Below are 19,860 nucleotides of genomic sequence, written 5' to 3' on the forward strand. Positions count from 1 at the left end.
AGGACCGAGCACACCCCCATTCTCATCGATAGGGCTGTAGGTTGAGAGCTTCCTTGGCGTCCACACCACCAACAAACTAACATGGTCCAAGCATACGAAGACAGTCATGAAGAGGACACGAGAAAGCCTATTCCCCCTCAGGAGACTGAAAAGATTTGGCATGGGTCCTCGATCCTCAAAAGGTTTTACAGCTGCACCATCGAGAGCATAACTGCCTGGTACGGCAATTGTTAGACCTCTGACCGCAAGGCACTACAGAGGGTAGTGCGAGCAGCCCAGTACATCACCGGGGCCAAGCTTCCTGCCACCCAGGACATATATACCAGGTGGTGTCAGAGGAAGGCCCTAAAAATTGTCATAGACTCCAGCCACCGTAGTCATAGACTGTTCTCTCTGCTACCGCACAGCAAGCGGTACCGGAGCACCAAGTCTACTTCCAAGAGGCTTCTAAACAGCTTCTATCCCCAAGACATAACACTCCTGAACAGCTAATCAAATGGCAACGCAGACTATTTGCATTGGCAACACAGACTATTTGCATTCCCCCCCACCCTCTTTTACACTGCTGCTACTCTTTATTATCTTTGCATAGTCACTTTAATAACTCTACCTACATGTACATGTTACTCAATTACCTTGACACCGGTGCCCCCGCACATTGGCACATTGACTCTGTACCGGTACCCCCTGTATATAGCCCCACTATTGTTATTTACTGCTGCTCTTTAATGATTTGTTATTCTTATCGCTTATTTTTCTTTGGGGGGGGGGGATTTTCTTTAAACTGCATTGTTGCTTAAGGGCTTGTAAGTAAGCATTTCACTGTAAGGTCTACACCTGTTGTGTTCTGCGCATGTGACAATTACAATTTGATTTGATTATATACAGTATATTTTTTATATTTAAAACATCAATGTTTTCTCTCTGCTTCGTGGTAAAATGTGTAGAATTGATGTATATTAGCTTTAAAGCACTAACAACAAAAAATCTCTGTGCCCCTTGACAAAATGTGTAGAATTGCAGGAAATTAGCCAAGAGGCGGCCCTTTTTAAATATTATTTTCGCACTGCAGATGTCACGTTAAATCTCCTTGTAGACTATGTATTTGTGTAATGATAATGAGGTTGTCCCTGATGAATTTGCTATCACAAAAGGGGTTCCCAGACCCAAAAAGTTTAAGAACTTCTCTGTTGGAATATATGCTGTCATTGTAGTGCTGTAGACATTCAATAGGGGGCGCTGCTGTCACACAATTGGATATAAGCATCAGTGCGTCTCTCAGTATTGAAAAAACATCTTACCCTGTATCAGTGGTTAGTTGCGTTATCTACCTATTCCAAGCCTATAAGACCGTAACACATCATCACAGGGAATGATCAAGGCAAAATATAACTTTTTTTGTTTTTTTATTTCACCTTTATTTAACTAGGCAAGTCAGTTAAAAACAAATTCTTATTTACAATGACATCCTAACTCAGACGACGCTGGGCCAATTGTGTGCCGCTCTACGGGACTCCCAATCACGGCCGGTTGTGATACAGCCTGGAATCGAACCAGGGTGTGCAGTGACTCCTCTAGCACTGAGATGCGGTGCCTTAGACTGCTGCGCCACTTGTGTTCAGAGACCCTCAATAAATCCGACCTCTAGTAACAGCACTCAACCTATTTGTTTTCTCTCGTAGGATAAGGACAAAGATCGTTGACCCCTACAATAAGATTGTAGCTAGGACTGCCCAGCTCGCCAGATTGCAGGTATCCATCCATCTCCTTGTGATTTGAGAGGCATAAGACTATCTGTTGTGTTGATGGTGTTGTTGTATTATTATATGATCTGGGACTGAGGCTCAATAGCAGGGGGAAGATTGCCTCTCTATTGTTCATTATTATCAGCATCTCTACTTCTGCACTGGACTTGATTTCCATGTTTATTGGAAAGACAACTGAGGTAGAGAAATGGACCGACAGCATTTTCTTGGGTTTTTATTGTCTCTCTGCCCATTTTCAAGATGGGTACTTCAAGTTAGGTGCTGTACATATTGTCAAGGTCGCCTAATGTCTCCTGGACAGTTTCCAGGATCCTCCTGTTTTAAATTGTAAAGATGACAATAACCCAGAGTCATATAGAGGTCTATATACCTGTATACGGCTCTAGGATGTCCTCTTCTGCCCTGTCAATACAATGTAACTATAGAAGGTGTCGGTGTCTCATGCCGTACTGATATGAGTTTACAATGGTACACAACAAAGATACTGTGTGTTTTTATTGACCGTTAAAACAACACAAATATTATATGACCCCTTTTACTCTTGTTGCACATGCCTGCCATTATGGAATTACTCCCCACCACTTTGGAGAAAGGCATATTTATAAAGGTGATTTATGGAACAATGTAACGATTGTCTGTGGAAGAAGGTGTGGACCAAAGCGCAGCACGTGTTCATGATTTTTGTTTGACTGAACACAAAAACACAAAACAACAACGTGAATAAATGAAACAGTCCTGTAAGATGCAGAAAGCACTAAACAGAAAATAACTACCCACAAGACACAGGTGGGAAAAGGCTACCTAAATATGGTTCTCAATCAGAGACAACGATAGACAGTTGCCTCTGATTGAGAACCACACCGAGCCAAACACACAGAAATAGAAAACATAGAATGCCCACCCCAACTCACGCCCTGACCAAACCAAAATAGAGACATTAAAAAGGATCTCTAAGGTCAGGACGTGACAGTACCCCCCTCCAAAGGTGCGGACACCGGCCGCAAAACCTAAGGGGAGGGTCTGGGTGGGCATCTATCCGCGGTGGCGGCTCTGGTGCAGGACGTGAACCCCGCTCCACCTTAGGCTTGGTCCACTTAGGTGGCTCCTCTGGAGCGGGGACCCTCGCCGCGGGCCCCGGACAGGAGGGCGACACTGGCAGCTCCGGACAGGAGGGCGACACTGGCAGCTCCGGACAGGAGGGCGACACTGGCAGCTCCGGACAGGAGGGCGACACTGGCAGCTCCGGACAGGAGGGCGACACTGGCAGCTCCGGACAGGAGGGCGACACTGGCAGCTCCGGACAGGAGGGCGACACTGGCAGCTCCGGACAGGAGGGCGACACTGGCAGCTCCGGACAGGAGGGCGACACTGGCAGCTCCGGACAGGAGGGCGACACTGGCAGCTCCGGACAGGAGGGCGACACTGGCAGCTCCGGACAGGAGGGCGACACTGGCAGCTCCGGACAGGAGGGCGACTCTGGCAGCTCCGGACAGGAGGGCGACTCTGGCAGCTCCGGACAGGAGGGCGACTCTGGCAGCTCCGGACAGGAGGGCGACTCTGGCAGCTCCGGACAGGAGGGCGACTCTGGCAGCTCCGGACAGGAGGGCGACTCTGGCAGCTCCGGACAGGAGGGCGACTCTGGCAGCTCCGGACAGGAGGGCGACTCTGGCAGCTCCGGACAGGAGGGCGACTCTGGCAGCTCCGGACAGGAGGGCGACTCTGGCAGCTCCGGACAGGAGGGCGACTCTGGCAGCTCCGGACAGGAGGGCGACTCTGGCAGCTCCGGACAGCCTGGTGCGTGGGGCTGCCACCGGGCCTACCAGGCTTGGGAGACCTACAGGAGGCCTGGTGCGTGGAGGAGGCACCGGATGAACCGGGCTGTGGGGGAGCTCTGGTGAGCAGCCTTGGCACCACTCTTCCAGGCTGAATGCCCACTTTAGCCCGGCCCCTCCAGAGTGCAGGCACAGGTCGAACCGGGCTGTGGGGGAGCACTGGAGATCTGGTGCTTACCATTCGCACCTCTCCCTTAGGCTCAATGCTCACTCAATGCTAACACGGTGCCTGACCAGTACCACACTAATTCCGGTAAGCACGGGGAGTTGGCTCAGGTCTATTGCCCGACTCTGCCAATCTCCCCGTGTGCCCCCCCCAAAATTTTGGGGGCTGACTCTCGTGCCTGCTGTGCTGCCTTGCTTCATATCGCTGCCGCTCAGCTTTAGCTGCCTCCAGTTCTTCTTTAGGGCGGCGATATTCCCCAGCCTGTCTCCAGGGTCCCTGTCCTTCCAATATCTCCTCCCAAGTCCAGGAGTCCTGAATCCTCTGCTCCCTGTTACCACGCTGCTTGGTCCGTTTGTGGTGGGTAGTTCTGTAATGATCGTCTGTGGAAGAAGGTGTGGACCAAAGCGCAGCGTGGTACGTGTTCATTATTTTTATTTGACTGAACACTAAAACAACAATGTGAATAAACGAAACCGAAACAGTCCTGTAAGGTGCAGAAAACACTAAACAGAAAATAACTACCCACAAGACACAGGTGGGAAAAGGCTCTCTAAGTATGGTTCTCAATCAGAGACAACGATAGACAGCTGCCTATGATTGAGAACCACACCCGGCCAAACACACAGAAATAGAAAACATAGAATACCCACCCTAACTCACACCCTTACCAAACCAAAATAGAGACATTAAAAAGATCTCTAAGGTCAGGGCGTGACAAACTGCTTTTGGAGGCTGAGCATTCCTCATACTTCATCTCTTTTCATTGGTAAGTCCTCCACTAAATAATACATATAGGCCACATTAAAGGTTTACAAACAATATTATCTCAACCTTTCAAACAGCATTACTTTGATCCTGTTCTCAGATAGCGTCTGCAATCTTAACCTATGACATCACCATTGTGGTTTTTATCCACCACGCTATCGGTGGCCCCCCGTTTAGAAGAAATCAATCAAAAGCAATTGGGTGTTTTAAAAGGTTGAATTTCTACCCCTGTTAAAATAAGACTTCTTCTTATGAGCAAACTGAGACTGTCCTGTCTGAGGCTGGGTAGCCACATCTAGATAGAGTGAAATAGACTCTCTAGGTTTACAGGCTCTGTCCACACATGCACACTGCCTACACACTGCAGGTCAGTCATCTGTGGAGTTGAGGAGAAGGCTTTTTAAAAATGGATGGAATTTGGCTTCAGTCCAAAAGGTTACTGTGATTCTAACTGGCTCCTTCCTCTCCCATGGCTCTGGCTCTGCGTTAGCTCTGTCTGTCTACTGATGCTCTCTCTCTCAGCTTTGTCATCGTGTGTGTGTGTGGAGTGTTATCATTGTTCTGCACCACAGACATGCATCCTGCAGAGAAGATACTAGTAACAGGCAGGCATGCCAGGCTGGTAAGGTCTTAGGATGAACACGGGCCTGGTTTGTGATTTCTGAATAGAATAGTTGCAAAGTTTTATATTATTTTCGATAGACCGACAGACCGTGGTGCTGTGGGACCCCTCTTTTTCCACTTTTAACTCCCAGGGACTGTCATGTCCTTGGTTTTAGCCACTTAACTAACATTGATAGAGACATCGCTTCTCCCTTTGTTCTTCAGTCTTCCTGCTCTTTCACTCAAACCCAACCCCTGTTCTTTGTGTAAACAGCTGTCATATCTGTTCCGTCCGCTAGGGACGTTTTCCTTTATGACATAATTTGTAATCAATGTATGATTCATTCTGTCTATATGTAATTCTGTGTGATTAGTTAGGTATTTAGTAAATAAATAATTAAACCCAATTTTGTATTGCTGATTCAACTTGTTAGCCAGTGTTCGTGAAGATAACCAAGAATTTACAACTTTCAGATGAGACTGAAATAAGGTGACGATTAATATTGACTGCTATTGATGTAAAATATTACTAGGTCTTTAAGAGTTTATTCGGAATATTACAGATCTATAAATATTCTTAAGTGGTGCCCCGACTTTCTAGTTAATTACAGTTACATGATTAGCTCAATCAGGTAATATTAATTACAGAGAAAGGATTTTATAGAACAGCATGTCATATCACTTAATCCGTCATAGCCAAAGACACGACAACACAAATGTTAATTTTCACAGTCTGCTGCCTCCAGTTTGTATGATGGCAATTTAAATATACTCAAGAATTGGGGCTGCAGGGTAGCCTAGTGTTTAGAGCGTTGGACTAGTAACCGAAAGGTTGCAAGTTCATATCCCTGAGCTGACAAAGTTCAAATCTGTCATTCTGCCCCTGAACAGGCAGTTAACCCACTGTTCCTAGGCTGTCATTGAAATTAAGAATTTGTTCTTAACTGACTTGCCTAGTTAAATAAAGGTAAAATAAAATAAAATGTTATGAAGAGTGATCAGATGAATTGCAATTAATTGCAAAGTCCCTCTTTACCATGCAAAAGAACTGAATCCCCCAAAAACATTTCCACTGCATTTCAGCCCTGCCACAAAAGGACCAGCTGACATCATGTCAGTGATTCTCTCGTTAACACAGGTGTGAGTGTTGACGAGGACAAGGCTGGAGATCACTCTGTCATGCTGATTGAGTTTGAAAAACAGACGCTTCAAAAGGAGGGTGGTTGTCTTTGTTCTTCCTCTGTTAATCATGGTTACCTGCAAGGAAACATGTGCCGTCATCATTGCTTTGCACAAAAAGGGCTTCACAGGCAAGGATATTGCTGCCAGTAAGATTGCACCTAAATCAACCATTTATCGGATCATCAAGAACTTCAAGGAGAGCGTTTCAATTGTTGTGAAGAAGGCATCAGGGCGCCCAAGAAAGTCCAGCAAGCGCAAGTTGATTCAGCTGCGGGATTGGGGCACCACCAGTACAGAGCTTGCTCAGGAATGGCAGCAGGCAGGTGTGAGTGCATCTGCACGCACAGTGAGGTGAAGACTTTTGGAGGATGTCCTGGTGTAAAGAAGGGCAGCAAAGAAGCCACTTCTCTCCAGGAATAACATCAGGGACAGACTGATATTCTGCAAAAGGTACAGGGATTGGACTGCTGAGGACTGGGGTAACATAATTTTCTCTGATGAATCCCCTTTCCAATTGTTTGGGGCATCTGGAAAAAAGCTTGTACAGAGAAGACAAGTTGAGTGCTACCATCAGTCCTGTGTCATGCCAACAGTAAAGCATCCTGAGACCATTCATGTGTGGGGTTATTTCTCAGCCAAGGGAGTGGACTCACTCACAATTTTGCCTAAGAACACAGCCATGAATAAAGAATGGTACCAACACATCCTCCGAGAGCAACTTCTCCCAACCATCCAGGAACAGTTTGGTGACGAACAATGCCTTTTCTAGCATGATGGAGCACCTTTCCATAAGGCAAAAGTGATAACTAAGTGGCTCGGGGGAACAAAACTGTCATGCAGGTGAAGGAGGACCCAAACGCGACTTAACAGAAACAGAGTTTATTAATGCTCAAAACCGAATAACTGAAATCCTCTAGATAGTAGAGGGGAAAACAACTGGAGAAGCGGCCACAGACTGCAGGTCGCTTCGGGTAGGCGCAGGCCGTAGTCAACTGAGACACCTGCTCACACGCAGCGTCTGAAGAAGGCACAAAACACGACAGGACAGGGTGATACACAATCACGGCAAAAAACACGACAGGACAGGGCGAAACGCAATTACAGCATGGAATACAAAACAAGGAACCGACGGAACAGGAACGGATCACAAAGGAATAAATAGGGAGTCTAATCAGGGGAAAGGATCGGGAACAGGTGTGGAAAGACTAAATGATGATTAGGGGAATAGGAACAGCTGGGAGCAGGAACGGAACGACAGAGAGAAGAGAGAGCGAGAGAGTGAGAGAGGGAGGGGGAGAGAGAAGGATAGAACCAAACAAGACCAGCAGAGGGAAACGAATAGCATGGGGAGCACAGGGACAAGACATGACAATGAATGACAAACATGACAGTACCCCCACTCACCGAGCGCCTCCTGGCGCACTCGAGGAGGAATCCTGGCGGCAACGGAGGAAATCATCGATGAGCGAACGGTCCAGCACGTCCCGAGACGGAACCCAACTCCTCTCCTCAGGACCGTAACCCTCCCAATCCACTAGGTATTGGTGACCCCGTCCCCGAGAACGCATGTCCATAATCTTATGTACCTTGTAAATAGGTGCGCTCTCGACAAGGACGGGAGGGGGGAGGGAAGACGAACGGGGTGCGAAGAAAGGGCTTAACACAGGAGACATGGAAGACAGGATGGACGCGACGAAGATGTCGCGGAAGAAGCAGTCGCACAGCGACAGGATTGACGACCTGGGAGACACGGAACGGACCAATGAACCGCGGGAGTCAACTTACGAGAAGCTGTCGTAAGAGGAAGGTTGCGAGTGGAAAGCCACACTCTCTGGCCGCAACAATACCTTGGACTCTTAATCCTGCGTTTATTGGCGGCTCTCACCGTCTGTGCCCTGTAACGGCAAAGTGCAGACCTCACCCTCCTCCAGGTGCGCTCACAACGTTGGACAAACGCTTGAGCGGAGGGAACGCTGGACTCGGCAAGCTGGGATGAGAACAGAGGAGGCTGGTAACCCAGACTACTCTGAAACGGAGATAACCCGGTAGCAGACGAAGGAAGCGACCAGAGCGTATTCTGCCCAGGGGAGCTGTTCTGCCCAAGACGCAGGGTTCCTGAAAGAAAGGCTGCGTAGTATGCGACCAATCGTCTGATTGGCCCTCTCTGCTTGACCGTTAGACTGGGGATGAAACCCGGAAGAGAGACTGACGGACGCACCAATCAAACGACAGAACTCCCTCCAAAACTGTGACGTGAATTGCGGACCTCTGTCTGAAACGGCGTCTAACGGGAGGCCATGAATTCTGAATACATTCTCAATAATGATTTGTGCCGTCTCCTTAGCGGAAGGAAGTTTAGCGAGGGGAATGAAATGTGCCGCCTTAGAGAACCTATCGACAACCGTCAGAATCACAGTCTTCCCCGCAGACAAAGGCAGACCGGTAATGAAGTCTAAGGCAATGTGAGACCATGGTCGAGAAGGAATGGGGAGCGGTCTGAGACGACCGGCAGGAGGAGAGTTACCCGACTTAGTCTGCGCGCAGTCCGAACAGGCAGCCACGAAACGGCGCGTGTCACGCTCCTGAGTCGGCCACCAAAAGCGCTGGCGAATAGACGCAAGAGTGCCTCGAACACCGGGATGACCCGCTAACTTGGCAGAGTGAGCCCACTGAAGAACAGCCAGACGAGTGGAAACAGGGACGAAAAGGAGGTTACTAGGACAAGCGCGCGGCGACGCAGTGTGCGTGAGTGCTTGCTTAACCTGTCTTTCAATTCCCCAGACTGTTAACCCGACAACACGCCCATAAGGAAGAATCCCCTCGGGATCAGTAGAAGCCACAGAAGAACTAAACAGACGGGATAAGGCATCAGGCTTGGTGTTCTTGCTACCCGGACGGTAAGAAATCACAAACTCGAAACGAGCGAAAAACAACGCCCAACGAGCTTGACGGGCATTAAGTCGTTTGGCAGAACGGATGTACTCAAGGTTCTTATGGTCTGTCCAAACGACAAAAGGAACGGTCGCCCCCTCCAACCACTGTCGCCATTCGCCTAGGGCTAAGCGGATGGCGAGCAGTTCACGGTTACCCACATCATAGTTGCGCTCAGATGGCGACAGGCGATGAGAAAAATAAGCGCAAGGATGAACCTTATCGTCAGACTGGGAGCGCTGGGATAGAATGGCTCCCACGCCTACCTCTGAAGCGTCAACCTCGACAATGAATTGTCTAGTGACGTCAGGAGTAACGAGGATAGGAGCGGACGTAAAACGTTCTTTTAGAAGATCAAAAGCTCCCTGGGCGGAACCGGACCACTTAAAACACGTCTTGACAGAAGTAAGAGCTGTGAGAGGGGCAGCAACTTGACCGAAATTACGAATGAAACGCCGATAGAAATTAGCGAAACCTAAGAAGCGCTGCAACTCGACACGTGACCTTGGAACGGGCCAATCACTGACAGCTTGGACCTTAGCGGAATCCATCTGAATGCCTTCAGCGGAAATAACGGAACCGAGAAAAGTAACGGAGGAGACATGAAAAGAGCACTTCTCAGCCTTTACGTAGAGACAATTCTCTAAAAGGCGCTGTAGAACACGTCGAACGTGCTGAACATGAATCTCGAGTGACGGAGAAAAAATCAGGATATCGTCAAGATAGACAAAAACAAAAATGTTCAGCATGTCTCTCAGAACATCATTAACTAATGCCTGAAAAACAGCTGGCGCATTGGCGAGACCGAACGGCAGAACCCGGTACTCAAAATGCCCTAACGGAGTATTAAACGCCGTTTTCCACTCGTCCCCCTCTCTGATGCGCACGAGATGGTAAGCGTTACGAAGGTCCAACTTAGTAAAGCACCTGGCTCCCTGCAGAATCTCGAAGGCTGATGACATAAGGGGAAGCGGATAACGATTCTTAACCGTTATGTCATTCAGCCCTCGATAATCCACGCAGGGGCGCAGAGTACCTTCCTTCTTCTTAACAAAAAAGAACCCCGCCCCGGCCGGAGAGGAAGAAGGCACTATGGTACCGGCGTCAAGAGACACAGACAAATAATCCTCGAGAGCCTTACGTTCGGGAGCCGACCGAAGACCGTGCGCAGATCATGATATTCCTCCGGCACTCCTGTCAAATCGCCAGGTTCCTCCTGAGAAGTAGGGACAGAAGAAATGGGAGGGATGGCAGACATTAAACACTTCACATGACAAGAAACGTTCCAGGATAGGATAGAATTACTAGACCAATTAATAGAAGGATTATGACATACAAGCCAGGGGTGACCCAAAACAACAGGTGTAAACGGTGAACGGAAAATCAAAAAAGACATAGTCTCACTGTGGTTACCAGATACTGTGAGAGTTAAAGGTAGTGTCTCAAATTTGATACTGGGAAGATGACTACCATCTAAGGCAAACATGGGCGTAGGCCTGTCTAACGGTCTGAAAGGAATGTTATGTTTCCGAGCCCATGCTTCGTCCATGAAACAACCCTCAGCCCCAGAGTCAATCAAAGCACTGCATGTAGCACCCGAACCGGTCCAGCGTAGATGGACCGACATAGTAGTACAAGATCTAGATGAAGGGACCTGAGTAGTAGCGCTCACCAGTAGCCCTCCGCTTACTGATGGGCTCTGGCCTCTTACTGGACATGAAATAACAAAATGTCCAGCAACTCCGCAATAGAGGCACAGGCGGTTGGTGATCCTCTGTTCCCTCTCCTTATTCGAGATGCGAATCCCTCCCAGCTGCGTGGGCTCAGTCTCAAAGCCAGAGGGAGATGGTTGCGATGCGGAGCAGGGAAACACCGTTGATGCGAGCTCTCTTCCACGAGCCCGGTGACGAAGATCTACCCGTCGTTCTATGCGGATGGCGAGAGCAATCAAGGAGTCCACATCTGAAGGAACCTCCCGGGAGAGAATCTCATCCTTAACCACTGCGTGGAGTCCTCCAGAAAACGAGCGAGCAGCGCCGGCTCGTTCCACTCACTAGAGGCAGCAAGAGTGCGAAACTCAATGGAATAATCCGTTATGGACCGTTCACCTTGGCATAAGGAAGCCAGGGCCCTGGAAGCCTCCTCACCAAAAACTGAACGGTCAAAAACCCGAATCATCTCCTCTTTAAAGTTCTGGAATCTGTTAGAGCAATCAGCCCTTGCCTCCCAGATAGCTGTGCCCCATTCTCGAGCCCGGCCAGTAAGGAGTGAAATGACGAAAGCAACCCGAGCTCTCTCTCTAGAGTATGTGTGGGGTTGGAGAGAGAACACAATCTCACACTGCGTGAGAAAGGAGCGGCACTCAGTGGGCTGCCCGGAGTAGCAAGGTGGGTTATTAACCCTGGGTTCAGGAGGCTCGGCAGGCCAGGGAGTAACAGGTGGCACGAGACGTAGACTCTGGAACTGTCCAGAGAGGTCGGAAACCTGAGCGGCCAGGTTCTCCACGGCATGGCGAGCAGCAGACAATTCCTGCTCGTGTCTGCCGAGCATGGCTCCTTGGATCTCGACGGCAGTGTAACGAGCGTCTGAAGTCGCTGGGTCCATTCTTTGGTCGGTTCCTTCTGTCATGCAGGTGAAGGAGGACCCAAACGCGACTTAACAGAAACAGAGTTTATTAATGCTCAAAACCGAATAACTGAAATCCTCTAGATAGTAGAGGGGAAAACAACTGGAGAAGCGGCCACAGACTGCAGGTCGCTTCGGGTAGGCGCAGGCCGTAGTCAACTGAGACACCTGCTCACACGCAGCGTCTGAAGAAGGCACAAAACACGACAGGACAGGGTGATACACAATCACGGCAAAAAACACGACAGGACAGGGCGAAACGCAATTACAGCATGGAATACAAAACAAGGAACCGACGGAACAGGAACGGATCACAAAGGAATAAATAGGGAGTCTAATCAGGGGAAAGGATCGGGAACAGGTGTGGAAAGACTAAATGATGATTAGGGGAATAGGAACAGCTGGGAGCAGGAACGGAACGACAGAGAGAAGAGAGAGCGAGAGAGTGAGAGAGGGAGGGGGAGAGAGAAGGATAGAACCAAACAAGACCAGCAGAGGGAAACGAATAGCATGGGGAGCACAGGGACAAGACATGACAATGAATGACAAACATGACAAAAACATTGATATTTTGGGTCCATGGCCAGGAAGCTCACCAGACCTTAATCCCATTGAGAACTTGTGGTCAATCCTCAAGAGACGGGTGGACAAACAAACAACTGACAAAATTATCGAAAGACACTGAAGCAGCAAACTTTGTGGAAATTAATATTTCTGTCATTTTCAAAACTTTTGGCCATGACTGTATATACTGTACTCTATACCATCTACTGCATCTTGCCTATGCCTTTTAGCTAATTCTCATCCATATATTTATATGTACATATTCTTATTCATTCCTTTACACTTGTGTGTAAAAGGTAGTTGTTGTGAAATTGTTATTTTACTTGTTAGATATTACCGCATGGTCGGAACTAGAAGCACAAGCATTTCGCTGCACTCTCATTAACATCTGTTAACCATGTGTATGTGACCAACACAATTTGATTTTAGGGTATGTGTTTGTATTCTGTCTGTCTGTCTGTCTGTCTGTCTGTCTGTCTGTCTGTCTGTCTGTCTGTCTGTCTGTCTGTCTGTCTGTCTGTCTGTCTGTCTGTCTGTCTGTCTGTCTGTCTGTCTGTCTGTCTGTCTGTCTGTCTGTCTGTCTGTCTGTCTGTCTGTCTGTCTGTCTGTCTGTCTGTCTGTCTGTCTGTCTGTCTGTCTGTCTGTCTGTCTGTCTGTCTGTCTGTCTGTCTGTCTGTCTGTCTGTCTGTCTGTCTGTCTGTCTGTCTGTCTGTCTGTCTGTCTGTCTGTCTGTCTGTCTGTCTGTCTGTCTGTCTGTCTGTCTGTCTGTCTGTCTGTCTGTCTGTCTGTCTGTCTGTCTGTCTGTCTGTCTGTCTGTCTGTCTGTCTGTCTGTCTGTCTGTCTGTCTGTCTGTCTGTCTGTCTGTCTGTCTGTCTGTCTGTCTGTCTGTCTGTCTGTCTGTCTGTCTGTCTGTCTGTCTGTCTGTCTGTCTGTCTGTCTGTCTGTCTGTCTGTCTGTCTGTCTGTGTTTCAATCTGTGTGTGTGTGTGTTTCTGTCTGTCTGGGTCTGAAGGAGACCGGTAATGATCAGACTATAAATCCAGGGGGAATAGGAGAGTGCTTTGTTTATATTTTAGTCTAGTGTTCGCTCACAAAATGGCAGCTTCTCGGCCACGCACAGATAAAGCATTCAGACAGTCACAGAGGCTCAGGGGACAGACCTCGAGGTCTCAGCTGCATCGTTTACTTAGCCCAAACACACTGCTGACCTCTCTGTGTCCTTCAGCCTCAGACACAGCTCCACAATGCTGCTAGACACACGGTTATTATTACCACTATTACTATGCCCATGGTTGGCGTCATTGTTTATTCATAGGCTACAATAGGAAAATAAATACTTGGAAATGTCAACAGTGATTTGATTAGAGATCATTTGCAATGAGTGATCTTCAATCAATTAGGACAAAATAGAGGATCGTTCCATATTAGATTTGATGTTCACTCACATCTTGTCAAAAAGATTCAGAAAGACTGGTTCAGATGGGGTTCTATTTTGTTTGGTTATATTTTTTTCCTATTTTTCCCAGGTGGCGTGTGACCTGCTGCGAAGGATCACCGGAATCCTGTACCTGTCCAAGCATCTGCAGGGCCAGCTCCAGGGGGAAGCAGGGAGATTACCAAGGCTGCCCAGAGCCTCAACGAACTGGTTGAGTGACCGTTGCCTGTTCACCTCTGATACACTGCACTGTACTACTGACAGGGCTGCTCCAAGCCTCATGACCCTGCTCATTCACTCTAATACTATTGACACTAAAGTGAAACTCCACTCATTTATGCCTACTGTAGAAGGTGTAGGTGGTGCTGAGATCACCAAAGCTACTCGGAGCCTCAAAGAGCTGGGTGAGTGACTTGTAGAAGAATGTTTGTACTGTAGGTTGAAGGTGCTCTTTGGTGAAGGGTAATCAAAAAAAACATGGAGTGCTCTTCATATAATTACTTTTTTTTGGCAAGATTTTGTTATATTGAATGTGCTGTTGATAATAAAGACATTTTAATTATATGAATAGTGCCTTTGTCCTCCGTGTTCTTTTAAGAACATTCTGATTTGACTCTGGGACACTCCTTCTGTCTCACTATAGCCTCTGCTTAGAACACACTAGGTTGGTAAATTCTGATGTACTCTTCACTGATTGGAGTAGACACTTGAAGGTCACTGCTTTTTCATTTTTGTACATTTTATTTAACAAGGCAAGTCGGTTAAGAACAAATTGTTATTTACAATGACGGCCTACCCCGGACGCAATTGTGCGCCGCACAATCACGGTCAGATGTGATGCAGCCTGGATTCGAACCAGGGACCAGGGACTGCAGTGATGCCTCTTGCACTGAGATGCAGTGCCTTAGACCTCTGCGCCACTTGGGAGCCATGTAAGGCTCCCAAGTATTTACGGTTACTCAGGCTGGATTTGGCTTCAATCAAACCTATGATAGACAGACAGACAGACAGACAGACAGACAGACAGACAGACAGACAGACAGACAGACAGACAGACAGACAGACAGACAGACAGACAGACAGACAGACAGACAGACAGACAGACAGACAGACAGACAGACAGACAGACAGACAGACAGACAGACAGACAGACAGACAGACAGACAGACAGACAGACAGACAGACAGACAGACAGACAGACCCCATGTTCAAAGAAACCCAATTTTCCTTGATTATATAAAGAAACAGCACTTTTTTAACTACTAATAGTTTGATAAATAACTTTACTGCAGGAAGTAGATCCCAAACTCATTATTCATTTCTGCTGCACAGGAACAAGATGATATCCCACAGTGCGGATGTCCTGGTATTTACTTTAAGGTGTTTTTGGAGTGCAGTGTTGGCTAAGCAATGCACAGGGCTTGATTAATACCTGACCTATAGGCCAGGCTATATTCTGTAAATATATTACCCTTCTCTCTTTATCTGTGACAACAAGATAGCTGCGTTTTCTCCGCAAATGGATTTGAAAATGTTATACAATCGGAAACGTTTTTTCTTCTCCTGGAGTCTTTTTCCCCTGGAAAGGGGAGAGAGTCTCACTGGACACCACAGCAGGCCCCAGCGAAACAGTCACAGGGGCAGGCAGACACTTTCTTTACAGGAATCATGAGGATAATGGACTTTACTGTTTGACCAAATCCTGGTTTTAGCATCCTAAAAAAATAGGGCGTTTTTGAGTGACCATGTCGAATGTGCAGCTCGCACCGATGCGACCACCTAAAACAAATCTTACTCGCACAGCCAACTCAAAGAGCTCCCGAGCCAACTTTGACTCCCGAGTGGCGCAGAGGTCTAAGGCACTGCATCTTAGTGCTTGAGGCGTCACTACAGACACTCTGACACCCTCGAATCTAGGCTGTATCACAACCCGGCCGTGATTGGGAGTCCCATAGGGCGGCGCACAATTGGCCCAGCGTCGTCCGGGTTTGGCCGGTGTAAGCCGTCATTGTAAATAAGAATTTGTTCTTAATTGACTTGCCTAGTTAAATAAAATAATCAAATAGTCTGTAGCCCTGTTTTCAGGTATTCGTGTGGTTGATTACCCCGTTCATAGACGCCAACTACTTTAGCGTCTATTGACGATAGTAACTTCTGACCGGAGGAGTTTTGTTCAGAGCCCCAATGCTTACTCTAAACATTCAATATGCACTGCTCCAAAAAATAAAGGGAACACTAAACTAACACATCCTAGATCTGAATGAATGAAATATTCTTATTAAATACTTTTTTCTTTACATAGTTGAATGTCCTGAAAATAAAATCACACAAAAATGATCAATGGAAATGACATTTATCAACCCATGGAGGTCTGGATTTGGAGTCACACTAAAAATTAAAGTGGAAAACCACACTACAGGCTGATCCAACTTTGATGTAATGACTTTAAAATAAGTCAAAATAAGGCTCAGTAGTGTGTGAACTCCACGTGCCTGTATGACCTCCCTATAACGCCTGGGCATGCTCCTGATGTGGCGGATGGTCTCCTGAGGGATCTCTTCCCAGACCTGGACTAAAGCATCCACCAACTCCTGGACAGTCTGTGTGCAACGTGGCGTTGGTGGATGGAGCAAGACATGGTGTGCTCAATTGGATTCAGGTCTGGGGAATGGGTGGGCCAGTCCATTGCATCAATGCCTTCCTCTTGCAGGAACTGCTGACACACTCCAGCCACATGAGGTCTAGCATTGTCTTGCATTAGGAGGAACCCAGGGCCAACCATACCAGCATATGGTCTCACAAGGGGTCTGAGGATCTCATCTCGGTACCTAATGGCAGTCAGGCTACCTCTGGCGAGCACATGGAGGGCTGTGCGGCCCCACAATGAAATGCCACCCCACACCATGACTGACCCACCGCCAAACCGGTCATGCTGGAGGATGTTGCAGGCAGCAGAACGTTCTCCACGGTGTCTCCGACTCTGTCACATGTGCTCAGTGTGAACCTGCTTTCATCTGTGAAGAGCACAGAGCGCCAGTGGTGAAATTTCCAATCTTGGTGTTCTCTGGCAAATGAAAAACTTCCTGCACGGTGTTGGGCTGTAAGCCCAACCCCCACCTGTGGACGTCGGGCCCTCATACCACCCTCATGGAGTCTGTTTCTGACCGTTTGAGCAGACACATGCACATTTGTGGTCATTTTGCAGGGCTCTGGCAGTGCTCCTCCTGCTCCTCCTTGCACAAAGGCGGAGGTAGCAGTCCTGCTGCTGGGTTGTTGCCCTCCTACGGCCTCCTCCACGTCTCTTGATGTACTGGCCTGTCTCCTGGTAGCGCCTCCATGCTCTGGACACTACGCTGACAGACACAGCAAACCTTCTTGCCACAGCTCGCATTGATGTTCCATCCTGGATGAGCTGCACTACCTGAGCCACTTGTGTGGGTTGTAGACTCCGTCTCATGCTACCACTAGAGTGAAAGCACCGCCAGCATTCAAAAGTGACCAAAACATCAGCCAGGAAGCATAGGAACTGAGAAGTGGTCTGTGGCAGAACCACTCCTTTATTGGGGGTGTCTTGCTAATTGCCTATAATTTCCACCTGTTGTCTATTCCATTTGCACAACAGCATGTGAAGTTTATTGTCAATCAGTGTTGCTTCCTAAGTGGACAGTTTGATTTCACAGAAGTGTTATTGACTTGGAGTTACATTGTGTTGTTTAAGTGTTCCCTTTATTTTTTTGAGCAGTGTACATCACTTGTGGTACTGTTTTGGAAACACAAGGAACACATGTTTCATATCAACAAGAAGTCATTTTCAAAAGGCAAATTAATACACACCTTTTTTTTATAGGGTTTAGGGTTAGTGTTTCCACACGGCCATATCTCCATGTTACAACGCTTGTTCACGGAAGAAACAGCTAATTAGCACAGGTGGTGGTCTGTCTAGCGTGCTATGAACACCTGTGTGTAAGCTAACTGGGGAGGAAGTGTAGTTTGTCAACTGGAGGGCCACAGTGTATGGATCTGTGCAAAACTGCTCCAGGAAGTATCTTTTTTTTCATATGAAAGATTCTTTCTCGCTGACATGAAAGATAAGGGGAATATTAGCATATGATTCGAAAACCGCGATGGTTGAAGTTTCCTAAACGTTAATTCATGTTGTCGGAATTGTCGTTTACACAGAGCCAAATGTAGACTAATATAATGGCTGAAAACCCTACATACGGAGAAGAAGGGTTTTCGAGAGCTTGGGGTTGATGTGCTTGTGCTCAATATTTTACATTTAGCTAGTTAGCTATAAAGTCATTCAGGGATACAATTTACCATTCAGTGTATGGATAAAGGATTGTGTATGGTAGGATCACCAGGCCATGGTATAGTCTCTGTATAGATTGCTATTGATTTTGGTATGAAATTAACCACAAAATAAGATCTTGTTTTTTAAAGTTGCGCAGTGTGATTATCTCTGTACGTCTCCCAAATGGCACCCTATTCCCTATGTAGTGCGCAAGCTTTGACCAGGTCCCTATTGGAACCCAGTGAGAGCCCTATGGGCCCTGGTCAAATGTAGTGCACTACATAGGGAATAGGGTGTCATTTGGAACACATATTCAGTTATCACTGATTGTACTAGACGCAAGCCAAGTAGGCTAACAGAACAATGATGCGTTCTGTCCCGGTTTTCTACACTCTTGCTGGTGACTCAATACTGAATCTAGTACTCTGTCTGCCAAGTGCAGAGCAAAGCACTATGCAAATGTGTTTATATGCTGTGTTTGGAGGGACATTTAACATTAACAGTAGTCTTCATTATACTGCAGTACCTTGACAGGGATTCCAGTGAATTTCTCAGAAAGCGTCTAATTGCATTGAACCAATGCAGAGAAAGAGAGTGGTAGAGAAAATCAATGTCCCTTTCAGAAATCACATTGTACATATTTATTAGTTCTACTCCTGTTTCTCCATGCATGTGGCTTTTATAAGAGCTAGTACACACACATACACACACACACACACACACACACACACACAGGGCTGTGACGGTCATGGAATTTTGGATGATGGTAATTGGCCAGCCAAATGACCCCTCTCTCTGTAATAACTGTTTAAATAGCAAAGAAATTATATTATGCCCATATTCGCCTCGCCTCTCCTCCGCTCCTGACTGCATGTGCTGCCAGAATTAATGAATCGAACAGGCGTCCCCAAGAATACCACAACATTGCGAGTGTACACTTCGGAGCGAAGCAGGAAGCAAAAGCAAGAGCGTACCTATCAATATGTGCTGTGATTTGTTGACTCAACTCAACTGACATTACAAAATATACATTCCATTGTATGAACCAGTTAACATCATTTGCATTAGCATTCTACGTTACCATGGAAATGATTGCATCACAATACCAGGCTACCATTGCGAGTGTACCCATGAGTTTACCAAGTCGTCAGGGTTAGAAGTCAAGTCACCAGGGTTAGAAGTTCCAAGCCCGTTCTATTCATTCTATTTCTATGCGTGCTGCTGCTGCTGCTGCATTGTCAGGGGTGCTGCCTCGTTTGCTACAACACCTTGCTTTTCTTCAGCAAGGAGCAACAAAGTTTTGTGTTACGAATGCACGTTGTCCTGTCTTCGGTCAGCTGTTCGTTCCAAAATGATTTGTATTTATTTTTACGGTTGTCATGACGGTCTTCATCCATAACCATTGTTAATTGTGCCGGCCCTAACGCACGCACGCTTGCACACACGAGAGAACCACAGACACCGGGGGCTTAGAGGAAGATATTGCTTTGACACACACAGACACTCCCCCACATATGTCTCACAGTCCTCTCTATCACACTAAATAAGATTTGTTTGGTTGTTGACTCGGTAACTTCTCATCCCGTAGAGCTGATTTGAGTGTGTTCAGTGTTGAGTTCACTTCATGTGGGGTTTCCCAGCTCCGTCAATACCAGAAATTGTTATTGTGGAGGGTTTCAGGACCAATCCTGTCCAATC

The 19,860-nt window shown here is 47.3% G+C and overlaps 1 pseudogene; it reads left to right on the forward strand.

Annotated features, from left to right (window-relative positions):
* LOC123995502 overlaps nucleotides 1-19,860 on the forward strand; it is a 119,890-nt pseudogene that overhangs the window by 2,864 nt on the left and 97,166 nt on the right.

The sequence above is a fragment of the Oncorhynchus gorbuscha genome, linkage group LG14 (assembly GCF_021184085.1).
Source record: "Oncorhynchus gorbuscha isolate QuinsamMale2020 ecotype Even-year linkage group LG14, OgorEven_v1.0, whole genome shotgun sequence".
Taxonomy (NCBI): domain Eukaryota; kingdom Metazoa; phylum Chordata; class Actinopteri; order Salmoniformes; family Salmonidae; genus Oncorhynchus; species Oncorhynchus gorbuscha.